The sequence below is a fragment of the Stegostoma tigrinum genome, chromosome 4 (assembly GCF_030684315.1).
Source record: "Stegostoma tigrinum isolate sSteTig4 chromosome 4, sSteTig4.hap1, whole genome shotgun sequence".
Classification (NCBI taxonomy): domain Eukaryota; kingdom Metazoa; phylum Chordata; class Chondrichthyes; order Orectolobiformes; family Stegostomatidae; genus Stegostoma; species Stegostoma tigrinum.
The window spans coordinates 110,902,449-110,913,348 of record NC_081357.1 but is presented as its reverse complement, the minus strand read 5'-3'; the positions used below and the strand labels follow the sequence as shown (position 1 = coordinate 110,913,348).

The window sequence follows — 10,900 nt, the reverse complement described above, 5'->3', positions numbered from 1 at the left end:
TGGTGGCAGGATTAATGACTATGTGAAATACCTTTAAGGTAAGGGGCGAAAGGTCTCAAAGGGATGTGCGGAAAATCCCCTTCACCCAAAGGGTTGGGAATGTGGAACTCACTGCTTGTAAGGATGGGAGAGGCAGAAAAACTTAAAACATCTAAGAATTATTTAGACCTCCACTTGCAATGCGAAGACAATGAAAACTTTGGACCAAGTGCTGGAAAATTTGACGAGAAATGTTAAGTGGTCGTTTTTGATTGGCACAGACTTGATGGGCTGAAGGACCTTTTTTCAGTCATGTACGTCTCCATGACTCTATGACATTTTTTCGCTGTGTTAATGGATTCCCCACTGAAACCCATCCAGTGGACAGAAGTGCATTGAGCCTCCTCGCCGCAGTGAAATTTATTAGGGTTGTACCTACATAACACTTCCACTGAGCAGCCTTTAAATTTTACTCATAACGTAGGAAGTGATTTTATTGAATGGAAAGAATGGGATTTTTCAATATCTGCTTGAGAAATATTTATTATGCATTTATATAAGGTGTGAAAGTATTGTTACAGTGGTCGAAAATATATAAACGCGAGTTTTTTGGGGCACGAACAAATTTCTCCAGCCGCACCATTGGATTTCACAGCGAGTGAGTTGGTTCCAGTTTGTGTTTCTGGAAGGGTTGCCGTGCTCCTCCCTTCATTTATTGTGTGAGATTAGGCTGCTCGCTGACAGTACGGGAGCAACAGCTTGCAGGATATGGTATTCACGTCAGTTTCAGGGAGAATATTGCACTGTGTGCCTCCCAATGCAGCCGAGTGCGTAGGGGTGCAGCTTCAATCTTCTCTGGACTGAAAAATCCAAGCTGCCATATACTTAAAAAAAACAGACTGTAAATGATTCCTATTCCTTGGTTCACAGAACATCCGATGCGGTGCCCAATCAGCTGAAAAACCTTCACAGACGTCAGTGGCTGTTTTGAACACTGGTGTCTGCAGCTGCTCGGAAAGTGGAGCCTCCATTACAGCGTCTCTATTGATTTCTGAATTAAAATGCACAAGAGCTCGCCGCAGAAGCACAAGCCCAGAAAACGGCAGGCACAGCTGAGGAGAAAAGTCACACGCCTTTTTTTCACCCTCTTCTCCCCCCCGCCCCCATTCTGTGTCACAAGGACTTTGCCTTCGGTTCAAAATTTGCTCGTATTTTTGTTTATTTGGAAGACCCCAGACACCTCTCAATTTGGTCTGCCTGTGTCAATCAGTCGAGGTGCCTTGCTGCAAGCGTGCACGCCAGTCAGGCAGTGAGGCGCAGTAGTTCCGCCCAGACGTGTGCCTTTGCCATTTTTATTTTAATCAGTTTGATCAGGATGTCTGCTGATTCATTTTGCAGGACAGCCCCTTGAGGACCGGGGTGGAAGCCTGACGCGAGCCACTGTTGCATCATTGCAGCATTCTATATCAGCGAGACTGCAGCAAGCACGGATTAATACCTAGTATTTAAATCAAAACCCACCCCGATACAGTAAACCATGCCCAACCCCCAGTCAAAAAGCCAAAAAAAAACAAAATGCAATTTGCAACAAAGAAAGCTTAGGAAATAACTGCTTCGATGAACAGGGCGATATTTTGTAAGAAAATCCATAATCATTCATTCACAAAAAAACCTAGAAAATTCAAAAATATAGATTAACTTGCCCGCTCTACCTGTTTCAGAGTGCGTGAATTTCAGAACTGACAGCCTTATTATGCAGCACCTCTTATTGATATTATTCTGCTCCCGGTTGCCATGGCCACATAGCAAGAGACATTCAATTTTCTGTGTTCCATCATCATTATCTATGAGGCCATCTGTTGTGGAAAATGAATTCAGTCTCATTTGCATGACTGATAAGCATTTTTTTTATCTATTTAACAGAAGGTCATATGCCGGGGATTTGAAGCTGGTAAAAAGATGTGAAAAAAGCCTATCGAGAGGATGAGTGGGAGTGTGTGCATTAGTGGATGTATGTGGAAGTATAACAGATCCCTTAGGCCTGGTAGCCTATCGTGCTGCATTTGTCATCCTTGCCAAGGCGACATTTTTACCTAGGCTTCTACACAGCGAAGAGTGTTGTTCCCTGCAGTCTGGTTCAAGTCACAGTATTTTGCTTATCGTGGTGGGTGTAGTTCAGTTCTCTCTTGTTTTTTGCTTCCCAATTTTTCTGGAGAGTCTTCTCACAATCAGATATTGCTGATGTGGGTTTGATGAGATTCCTTGCTTTTTTATTTGTATCTGTGCTGTGCTCTAGTAACTGCGTTGAATGAGAATGTAGGAATAACACAGGCAGCGTCGGCTGTGATCCAGTTATATTTGGGCAATGGTTTAAAAAAATGTAATGAAAAATGGTCTTTTCTGTGAAAATGCTGCATAATGCCCTTTGAGTTTATTTACTGAATCCAGTGGTCCTATCCTCAGTTGTGTTTGTTGGTTACTTAATGATAGCTGTGCACCCTATCCTTTTTGATACAATACTTAGACATCTGCCTTCCAATCTTGTGGTAAAACTTAGTCATTGATTGTTATTTGTTGAAGCAATATATTTGGTATGAAGTCAGGACACACACTTAAAAGTGTTTAGAAGTTGTTGTATTTGCATGTGCCTATAAGTATTTGCTGCCATATTTTCAAATACCTAGCTCAACTTATCGTAAGTAAAGAAAGCCGACTATGTTATTAAACAAATATCAAAACATATTCTGGGTTTCCATAAATTTTCAGACATGTAAAATAGAAAAGACAGAGGGCTTAGAATTAGAGGCAGCAGATTTAGGCCTTAAGCTGAAACTATCAAACTTGAGCTATATGATGGAACTTTCAAAATGCTGTTTTCAATTTGCCTCAATTCTAACTTCACAAAATTAGCTTTAATACTGCAAAGTTCTAAACAATTCTAAATCACAGTTAATATATAAAGGGTAAACTTTAAAATAGTTTAGAAGTTCTCTTAAAACTATACAAAATATAATTAGTTGGTCTTCATAAAAGTTTACCTTTAAATATTGCCACATCACATTGACATCGAGCACCATAATTCTCAGTGCCCCTTTTACACAGATATTATTACTTTGCAAATCTTTTATTGCTTTACTCTGGAGCTGCTTAATATTTTCAAGCATCTGTGTACTGCAGAAGCAAAAAAAATATTCGATTGCTTCTAAGCTTGGGAATCACTAGTGACAGCTTCGGGTTAAATAAAGTATGGTGCTACAGTTCGCCGTTTTCTTTTGTCTGTCATTTTTTTTGGAAAGTAACTTTTGATTTGTTCTAATTCCAACATTAATTTAACTAATGTGATAATGTAAGGACGTACGCTTATCTACTATTAATCTGCGAGCATTGCTCTTTGGGTTTATACATCAGTCTATTTGCCGGTTATTTTAAAACATAGCTTCAGTTGGAAAATGTGTCTGAATGGCCCGTCAGCACTAGGAGCTGTCCATGGCTGACGTCCTGAGCTCTGACTGACCCCCTACCGGCTAACAGGCAGACTGAGAATTACTCTTTGCTTTACCTTCGTAATGCGTCATGCCGATTTGTTAGCTCAGGATGTTTCGTTGTGTTGGGGGGCTTAATAATGCATCTAGCGTGCTCCTTCCTGTGACAGGTGCAGAATATATTTTGAACATTTTAGTGCTATTTTAGAATGCTGCTTGTCTGAAGTCTTAATTGTAAAACCAATTAAATCGTTTGTGTAACTTTACTATAAAACTTTTTAAGATCAAAGTAAGAAGTATTACATTGGATATCTGACAGTATTGATGAAGATACTAGCACAGAAAGATTAATATAGGAATTAACTTAGGATACAGCTCAGTGAATCATAATTTCCTAATTATATCTCATTTATGATTTAGAATCAATGCATGTGCAGTGCTTAAAATATTTTAAAAATCTCTTATGACGAATAACAAACTTAAGAGAATATTTAAATATTAAATATTTTGCGGTCAGCATACTGTTGTTGTACTGTTGTGTCACAAATATTTTTTATGATTTTTATAATTGGAGATACAATGTATTAGTTCACTTTGAGGTGGGATAGCTTTGGAAGTTTATGTTCCTAATTTGGTTGACAAAAGGAATTGTCAAATGTGTTTTCCAAGGTGCAAAGGAAATTAGTGCTCAGATGTTTAACCTGATAATTCATATACTTCAGCCAATTTTAAAAGAAGTAATGATGTGATGCAGATCACTCAGATTGTTACCCTAATCTGTACTATCTCTAAAGCTCAAAACTCTAATTTTCTTCTAGTAAGTTGGTAGTTTTTATTTTTGTTGACTTGATTGACATGCCATAAATATGAATTTAATGTATGGCCTTTTGCAAATTTTTGAGTTTTTAACTTTACATCACGAGGCTTTTTTTGTTCATATTTTCAGCTTTTCCCTATATTACATTATATACAGTACTGCACATAATACCAGGCACATACAGCTCCACAGAGTCAAAGACCCATGGGTACTGTATTAGTAACACAAGGTATACAACCCCAAACCATGGTCTAGTAGAATCGACCACAGAATTATTGACAGTGTTAGGAAACACTTGTCACGTATGCTTCTATTGTTCTGATATCCATGAAATTTTGGCCACACATTTTGATTTGGATGGAATACAACTTTTCCTGATGTGAGACTCTAGCTAAGGAAGAGGTAAGTCAGCAAGATGCTGGTGATTTTAAACTGCTGCAGAAGGATTGTCTCTTAAGGGAGCTCATATTCGATGCATGCTACATAGCTTGGCTTTCTGCAGTCTCTTGTCTGTCTGATGCCCTTAAGCTGAGGTTGTGTTTGATTCAGCAGCCATCACGGAGTATGTGCACTTACTCTTTTGCTCCCTTTTATTGTTGTTTCAAACTATGAATTTTCAGCTTCTTTCTCGGCCTGTTGATATTTCCACTAGGACTATTATCACTTTTGTCCATGTGGCAGAACTTATTAGCATACAGATGAACAGCAGTGGTCTCCGGGAGTTTTGAAAAAGGCTGGACACATACAGGTGAAATGTGCAATTAGACAAATGGGGAAAAAAAAGTACTGAGATGGGTGGGAGCGTTGAGAATCAAGTTTATTGCTGAAGTTCACTGTTTTAGAGCAGATTAAATAATTTGATGGATGATGCACTGCAATATGCAAGCCTGGTTTTGATTTTGCTTTTGAAATGTTTCCTTGATAGTCTCAGGCCTAGTTAAGAGTGCAGACTCTGACTGCAGTGGATAGGGAGTCCCTGATCTCTCCGACTTCTTTATGTCTGGGAAGTCACTAAACATCCAGTAAGGTAATTATTATTTATTCTGTGTATTTCTTTGTTACAAAGCTTAGTTCAGTTCTTGTAAAATGTGTATTGGATTTGAAAACTGTTGTTAATTGTAAAGGGAAAATGATGTTGAAAGTTTCAAAATTATAATGGCAGTCATTTTTGAAACGTAATTTCTTGATGCATGTCAACCGAATAATTTTTAGATTGTGTCAGCTACATTTGTGGAAATATGTAATGTGTTAGTGTTCGGACAAGTTTGGTTTCATGACGGATAAAGAGGAAATAAATCAATATTACTGAATACATGAGATTATCTATCATAAACTGATTTTCTGAATGCAGTTGTTATTAATAATTATGTACTTATTATTTATAAGTAGCTGTATACTTCAGCCAGTGATTTTTATTTTCAGTCACGAAAGAATGTGTACATTTAGTTCTTCCAAAAATGAACAGAATAAATCCAAACAAAAATAGGGTCACTAACTGAGATAACAAAATGCAGAAATAGGATGTTTGTAAGGCAGCAGGTTACAAACTTTTGATAGTAGCTGAAATGCTGAGTAGCAAAGCGATAAAGGTTTACCAGCATAGGCAGCATGTTTTAATTTTATTAAACCAGTCGCATAAAATTCAAGTCTCTTCCTTTGGTACCGCAGAATTAATTCAAAAATACTGCAGTTGGAGCATTGCCTATAAAATGTGGAAAGTATGCTTCAGTGTTTAATAGGTATTTAAAAAGAAAACATAGTTTGGAGTCCATGTATTGATAAATTATTTCAAATAAAATGGAAAATGACAGAAACCATTTCCGAATGACAGTTTTCCTTTCCCTTATATAGAAATGAAATAGCTGGTCCTTTACTATTCACGTATGGTTAATGTAGAATTTTGTCTTCCACTATCTTAACTTATTGCATATAGAAGAATTACACCAAATGTCAAATTAAATATTCATAGAATTACACATCCTAGTATTTAGTACAGCTTCCTCGTTGGCTATAAATAGATCAGGAACACGAGCCATACAAAGCAAAAGAAAAAGCAAGAATATCAAAACAGTAACAAATCCATGGTTAGTTATTTAAACATCTTCTCATCATGACCATTGCTTACATATAATGTTACCTAGCAACAGTTTTGAAACAAATTTGAAGAAATATGATCGCTAGGAGATCTGAGGAATGTAAATAACAAGTCAACATTGTGTGTGCAACCAGTATATGATGGTAAGAGATAATGTGCGGCTTTTGTGCTAGTACTTGAACTTGCAGATGCAATGTACCAAAACTGAATTGAAATTTTACATACCACGACAATGTGTTTTTCTTCACAGTGAAATGAATCGAAAGGCCTTTGCACATTTTGACAGAGAGCGCACCTTCTTTTGTCACAGTGTATCTGACCTTTATTTAAACAGTGAGAAAAGAAGATCAAAACTGCATAATGTAATTCATTCAAAATTTATCCTTAGTTTTATTCCCATCTGAGCAAGTACCCACTGCAGTTATTCCCTTCAATGTTTTCCATTGTACTTGAGTGATACAGAGTATCTTTAAAAAGTTTTTAAAAATCCTTGACACTTGTACAGATGATCGTAACTTCATTCACCTTGTGAATATACTCTAAATTAAGGAAATTAAAAGAGATAATTTTAACAGTATTATCGTCAACCTGTCAACAAATAAATCTCGAAGTTTTTTCTTTTTGCAGAGGAGAAGTCACACTTTGAAATTATTACAGTATTGTAGATACTTGAATGGGTTCGGTATAGTCACCAGTGACTGAAACTTTTCATGCACATTTTTTGGTTATTAGTATGTGCTGAACTTTTTGTTTGATTGGCGATTAACTTTAATTTTACTACCATGCCCTGAAGAGATATGGAATATTATTTTGATGTGCCTTGAGCATTTCAAATTTTGAAAAATTAGAATATTTCCAAGGAACTAAAATAATAACCAAGACTATACTGTATTGAATAAAAATACATAAAATACTTGAGGTAAATATGTGTATTGCATGTTAACCCACAAGATCGCTAGTTGATTTTTCATTGTTTACATATAAAGAATACAATTCGTTGCTTTGTTATTGATTAAAGGTAAACTGTAGGCGGTTGGTATATATTTACTTTATTTGCTTAAATTCCATCTATTTGATGAAATCGAACAACAGACTATTCCAATTTCAACCTCAGCAGTTTTCACAAGTTAATCCGTACTTCCTTGGCCATGTTTTCCACTGTGAAATGTTCTGTATAATGTTGTGTTTGAATGTTGATGCCAAATGATCAACATTTCTATTGTTGTTTCCAAAGTATGAATGAGTTGAACAAACGATAATGTTTAGATCCAAATTGCCTTTTCCAATCCTGAACTGATGCAACATGGAGGATGGCTGAGTTACTCAAACTGCTGCTGTAGGAATCTCGAAATGAGTGATTTCCAAACATAAGATTTTTAACAAATAAATTAGTAAAGCAATTTTAAATCTGTGGCTGTCTCAATCTTTCTCAGTCATTTGATCTCACTGAGCAGAAGGATGTATTGGGATATCAAATTGTATTTTGAAATATCAGAACGTTAATTTTAACCTTTCCTGCCAGTCTTTAAAGGAACAAATAAAGCTTTAAAATTTGGGAAGGGTTGGAATCTACTCACAGCCCATTGCCATTTTAAAGTCAATCCTGATTTCGGGGGAAGAAACTGACTCATTTTAGAAACTGGTGAATGCTAAAGCATGTTTTTAAATAGGAGTTCCATGACCTTACTTTCATCCTGATGCAATATTAATTTTGTCAAATGCAAGGCATTCCTTGCAAACAATCAGTATAGTGTCATGAATTTGCCTTTAGAAATTGACTGATGACCTGTTGGAGAATTTAAAGGGACACAGGCCCCATTAATACCGATCAATAGGATTTCTATGCTTTTGTGATCAGTGTATCTAATTTAAAATTGGGAAAACTGAAGCCTTTGTTATCAGTTTTCTGCTCAGTGATTCCATCCTTCTCCCTGGGAACAATGTGAGCTTAAGACAATTTGTTGACAACCTTGGTGTAACATCTGATCTTGTGGTGAACTTCTAATGGCCACATTATAACTAGGACTGCCTGTTTCTAACACTATACTGTTGCTCAACTGTGCCCTTGTCTTAGCTCATCTGATGTTGAAACTTTAATTCTCATCTTTATTGCCTCTAGAATTGACAATGCTAGTGCATTTCTGGTTGATCTCCACATTTTGCTTTCTGCAAACATGACATAATCCGAAAACTTTTGTTTTTTTTAATTCATGGTAAGTCTCTATCCCCTATCACCCCTGTGTTTATCGATCTATGTTGGCTCCAGGCCAAGCAATGTTTTTGCTTGAAAATTCTCATTCTTGGTTTTAATGTCTCAATGTCCTCAGCTCTGGCTATCTTGATAAACTTCTCTGACCAAATACATTTGTAGAATCTCTTCCCTGGGCAAACTAGGAAAGCAGTGTGTCAGGAGGCTACTAACCTTTTAAGGAGCACCCTGGCCTTGCGGGAACAGAGAACCATCCTTCACTGGAATCTCAACAGTTGGCCACTAGCCTGAACTTTCACCTCATGCCTCATTCAGACTGCCTCAGGGGACATCATTTAGACTTGCAGTGTGCAGCCGGTCACCAAAGACCTCTTAATCAGTACCAGCCAGTAAGACATAAGGCATAAGACATAGGAGCAAAAATTAGTCCATTCGGCCCATCAAGTCTGCTCTGCTATTCAATCATGGCTGATAAGTTCCTCAACCCCATTCTCCTGCTTTCACCCCATAATCCTTGATCCCCTTGATAATCAAAGACCTATCTCAGTCTTAAATGTACTCAATAACCTGGCCTCCACAACTTACTGTGGCAGTGAATACCATAGACTCACTACCCTCTGGCTGAAGAGGTTTCTCCTTAACTCCATTCTAAAAGGTCTTCCCTTTACTCTAAGGCTGTGTCCTTGGGTCCTAGTCTCTCCTACCAATGGAAACATCTTTCCAATATCCACTTTGTCCAGGCCATTCGGTATTTTGAAAGTTGCAATTAGATCCCCCCTCATCCTTCTAAACTCCAATGAGTATAGTCCCAGATTCCTCAAATGTTTCTCATATGTTAAACTTTCCATTCCTGGGACTATTCTCGTGAACCTCCTCTGACCCCGCTCCAGGGCCAGTACCTCTTTCCTGAGATATGAGGCCCAAATGTGGCCTGACCAATACCTTATAAAGCCTCAGTAGTACAGCCCTGCTTTAATATTTAAGTTCTTTCAAAATAAATGCCAACATAGCATTAGCCTTCCTGATTACTGACTCAACCTGCAAGTTTACCTTGAAAGAATCCTGTACTAGAACTCTCAAGTCTCTTTGCACTTTAGACTTCTGAATTTTCTCACCATTTAGAAAATAGTCCGTGCCTTTGTTCTTCTTACCAAAGTGCATGACCTCACACTTTCCCACGTTGTACTCCATCTGCCACTTCTTTGCCCACCATCCTAACCTGTCCAAATCCTGCTGCAGCCTCCTCATCTCCTCAATACTACCTGTCCCTTCACTTATTTTTGTATCATCTGTAAACTTAGCCATAGTGCCCACAGTTTCTTCATCGAGATCATTAATGTGCAAAGTGAAGATTTGTGGTCCCAGCACCAATCCCTCTGGAACACCACTTGTCCCCGACTGCCATTCCGAGAAAGACCCCTTCATGCCTACTCTCTGCTTTCTGCCAGGCAGCCAATCTTCTATTCATGCTAGCACCTTGCCTCTAACACCGTGGACCCTTATCTTACTTAGCAGCCTCCTGTATGACAATGAATGCCAACATCTAGAGTGAAGGACTTGTGACTGAGGCAGACTTCCCTTGTGTTCAGAATGTTATTGAATGACAGAGAGAGCACCGGAGACCATTTTCAGTAGGTAGAGTCAGCATTGTTTAACTTATGTGATCACCACTAACAAATTCTGCACGTTCACCCCAGATTTACTGGCAGCTTCAACAAAATGCTTTGTTGTGAGATCCTTCCTGTCTCAACCTTAGAAAGGTCAAAGGATGGAGGCTAGAGGTCAAGGGAATCACCCATCTCCACATCCAACTGATCAAACCGCTTCCCAACCGTCAACACACTGGAACATGATTCATATGACATAAAGCTACAGGACCACCCGAAATCTCTTTAGCATCTTGGTACTTAGCTCACTCTAGATTCCTTGCAAAATGGCTAAGACATGCTGTGTTGCTCCATAGTAACTTACTTTATTCTGTATAGCATAGCTGCATATTAAGGACTGAAGTAGAGGAGGCATTATCATTGAAGAAGAATGGGTGCAGATGAAAGAAAGATGGAAGAGGAATTGGATATAGAATGTAAGATAAAACTTGCCTTATGAAATATCCCTTTCTTACCCTTAATCACTGACCTCTCTCTTTCTTAGAACTTGCCTCATTATCGACAGTGCATTATCAATATAACTATCTCCAGCCGATTACTTTAGTAATTGTTCACAGAGATGCTGTTTTACATTAATGCTCTATTATACCATGCAAAGCACAAAGTGTAATTAGAGCCTTTTTTGAGTCACAGACTTTCAGACTGCTTTCC

General features: G+C 37.9%; 1 protein-coding gene across 16 annotated transcripts in view; it reads left to right on the top strand.

Moving 5' to 3' along the window:
• Window positions 1-1,915: 1,915 nt before the first annotated feature.
• Window positions 1,916-10,900, top strand: part of LOC125452749 (myelin transcription factor 1-like protein) — a 402,372-nt gene continuing 393,387 nt past the window's right edge. For 8 of the 16 annotated variants that reach the window (XM_048531537.2, XM_048531532.2, XM_048531538.2 and 5 more), the window contains exon 1: window positions 1,943-2,143. The gene's annotated coding sequence lies outside the window, so the exon portion shown is untranslated. The other 8 variants (XM_048531525.2, XM_059645599.1, XM_048531528.2 and 5 more) reach the window with 7 other exon arrangements.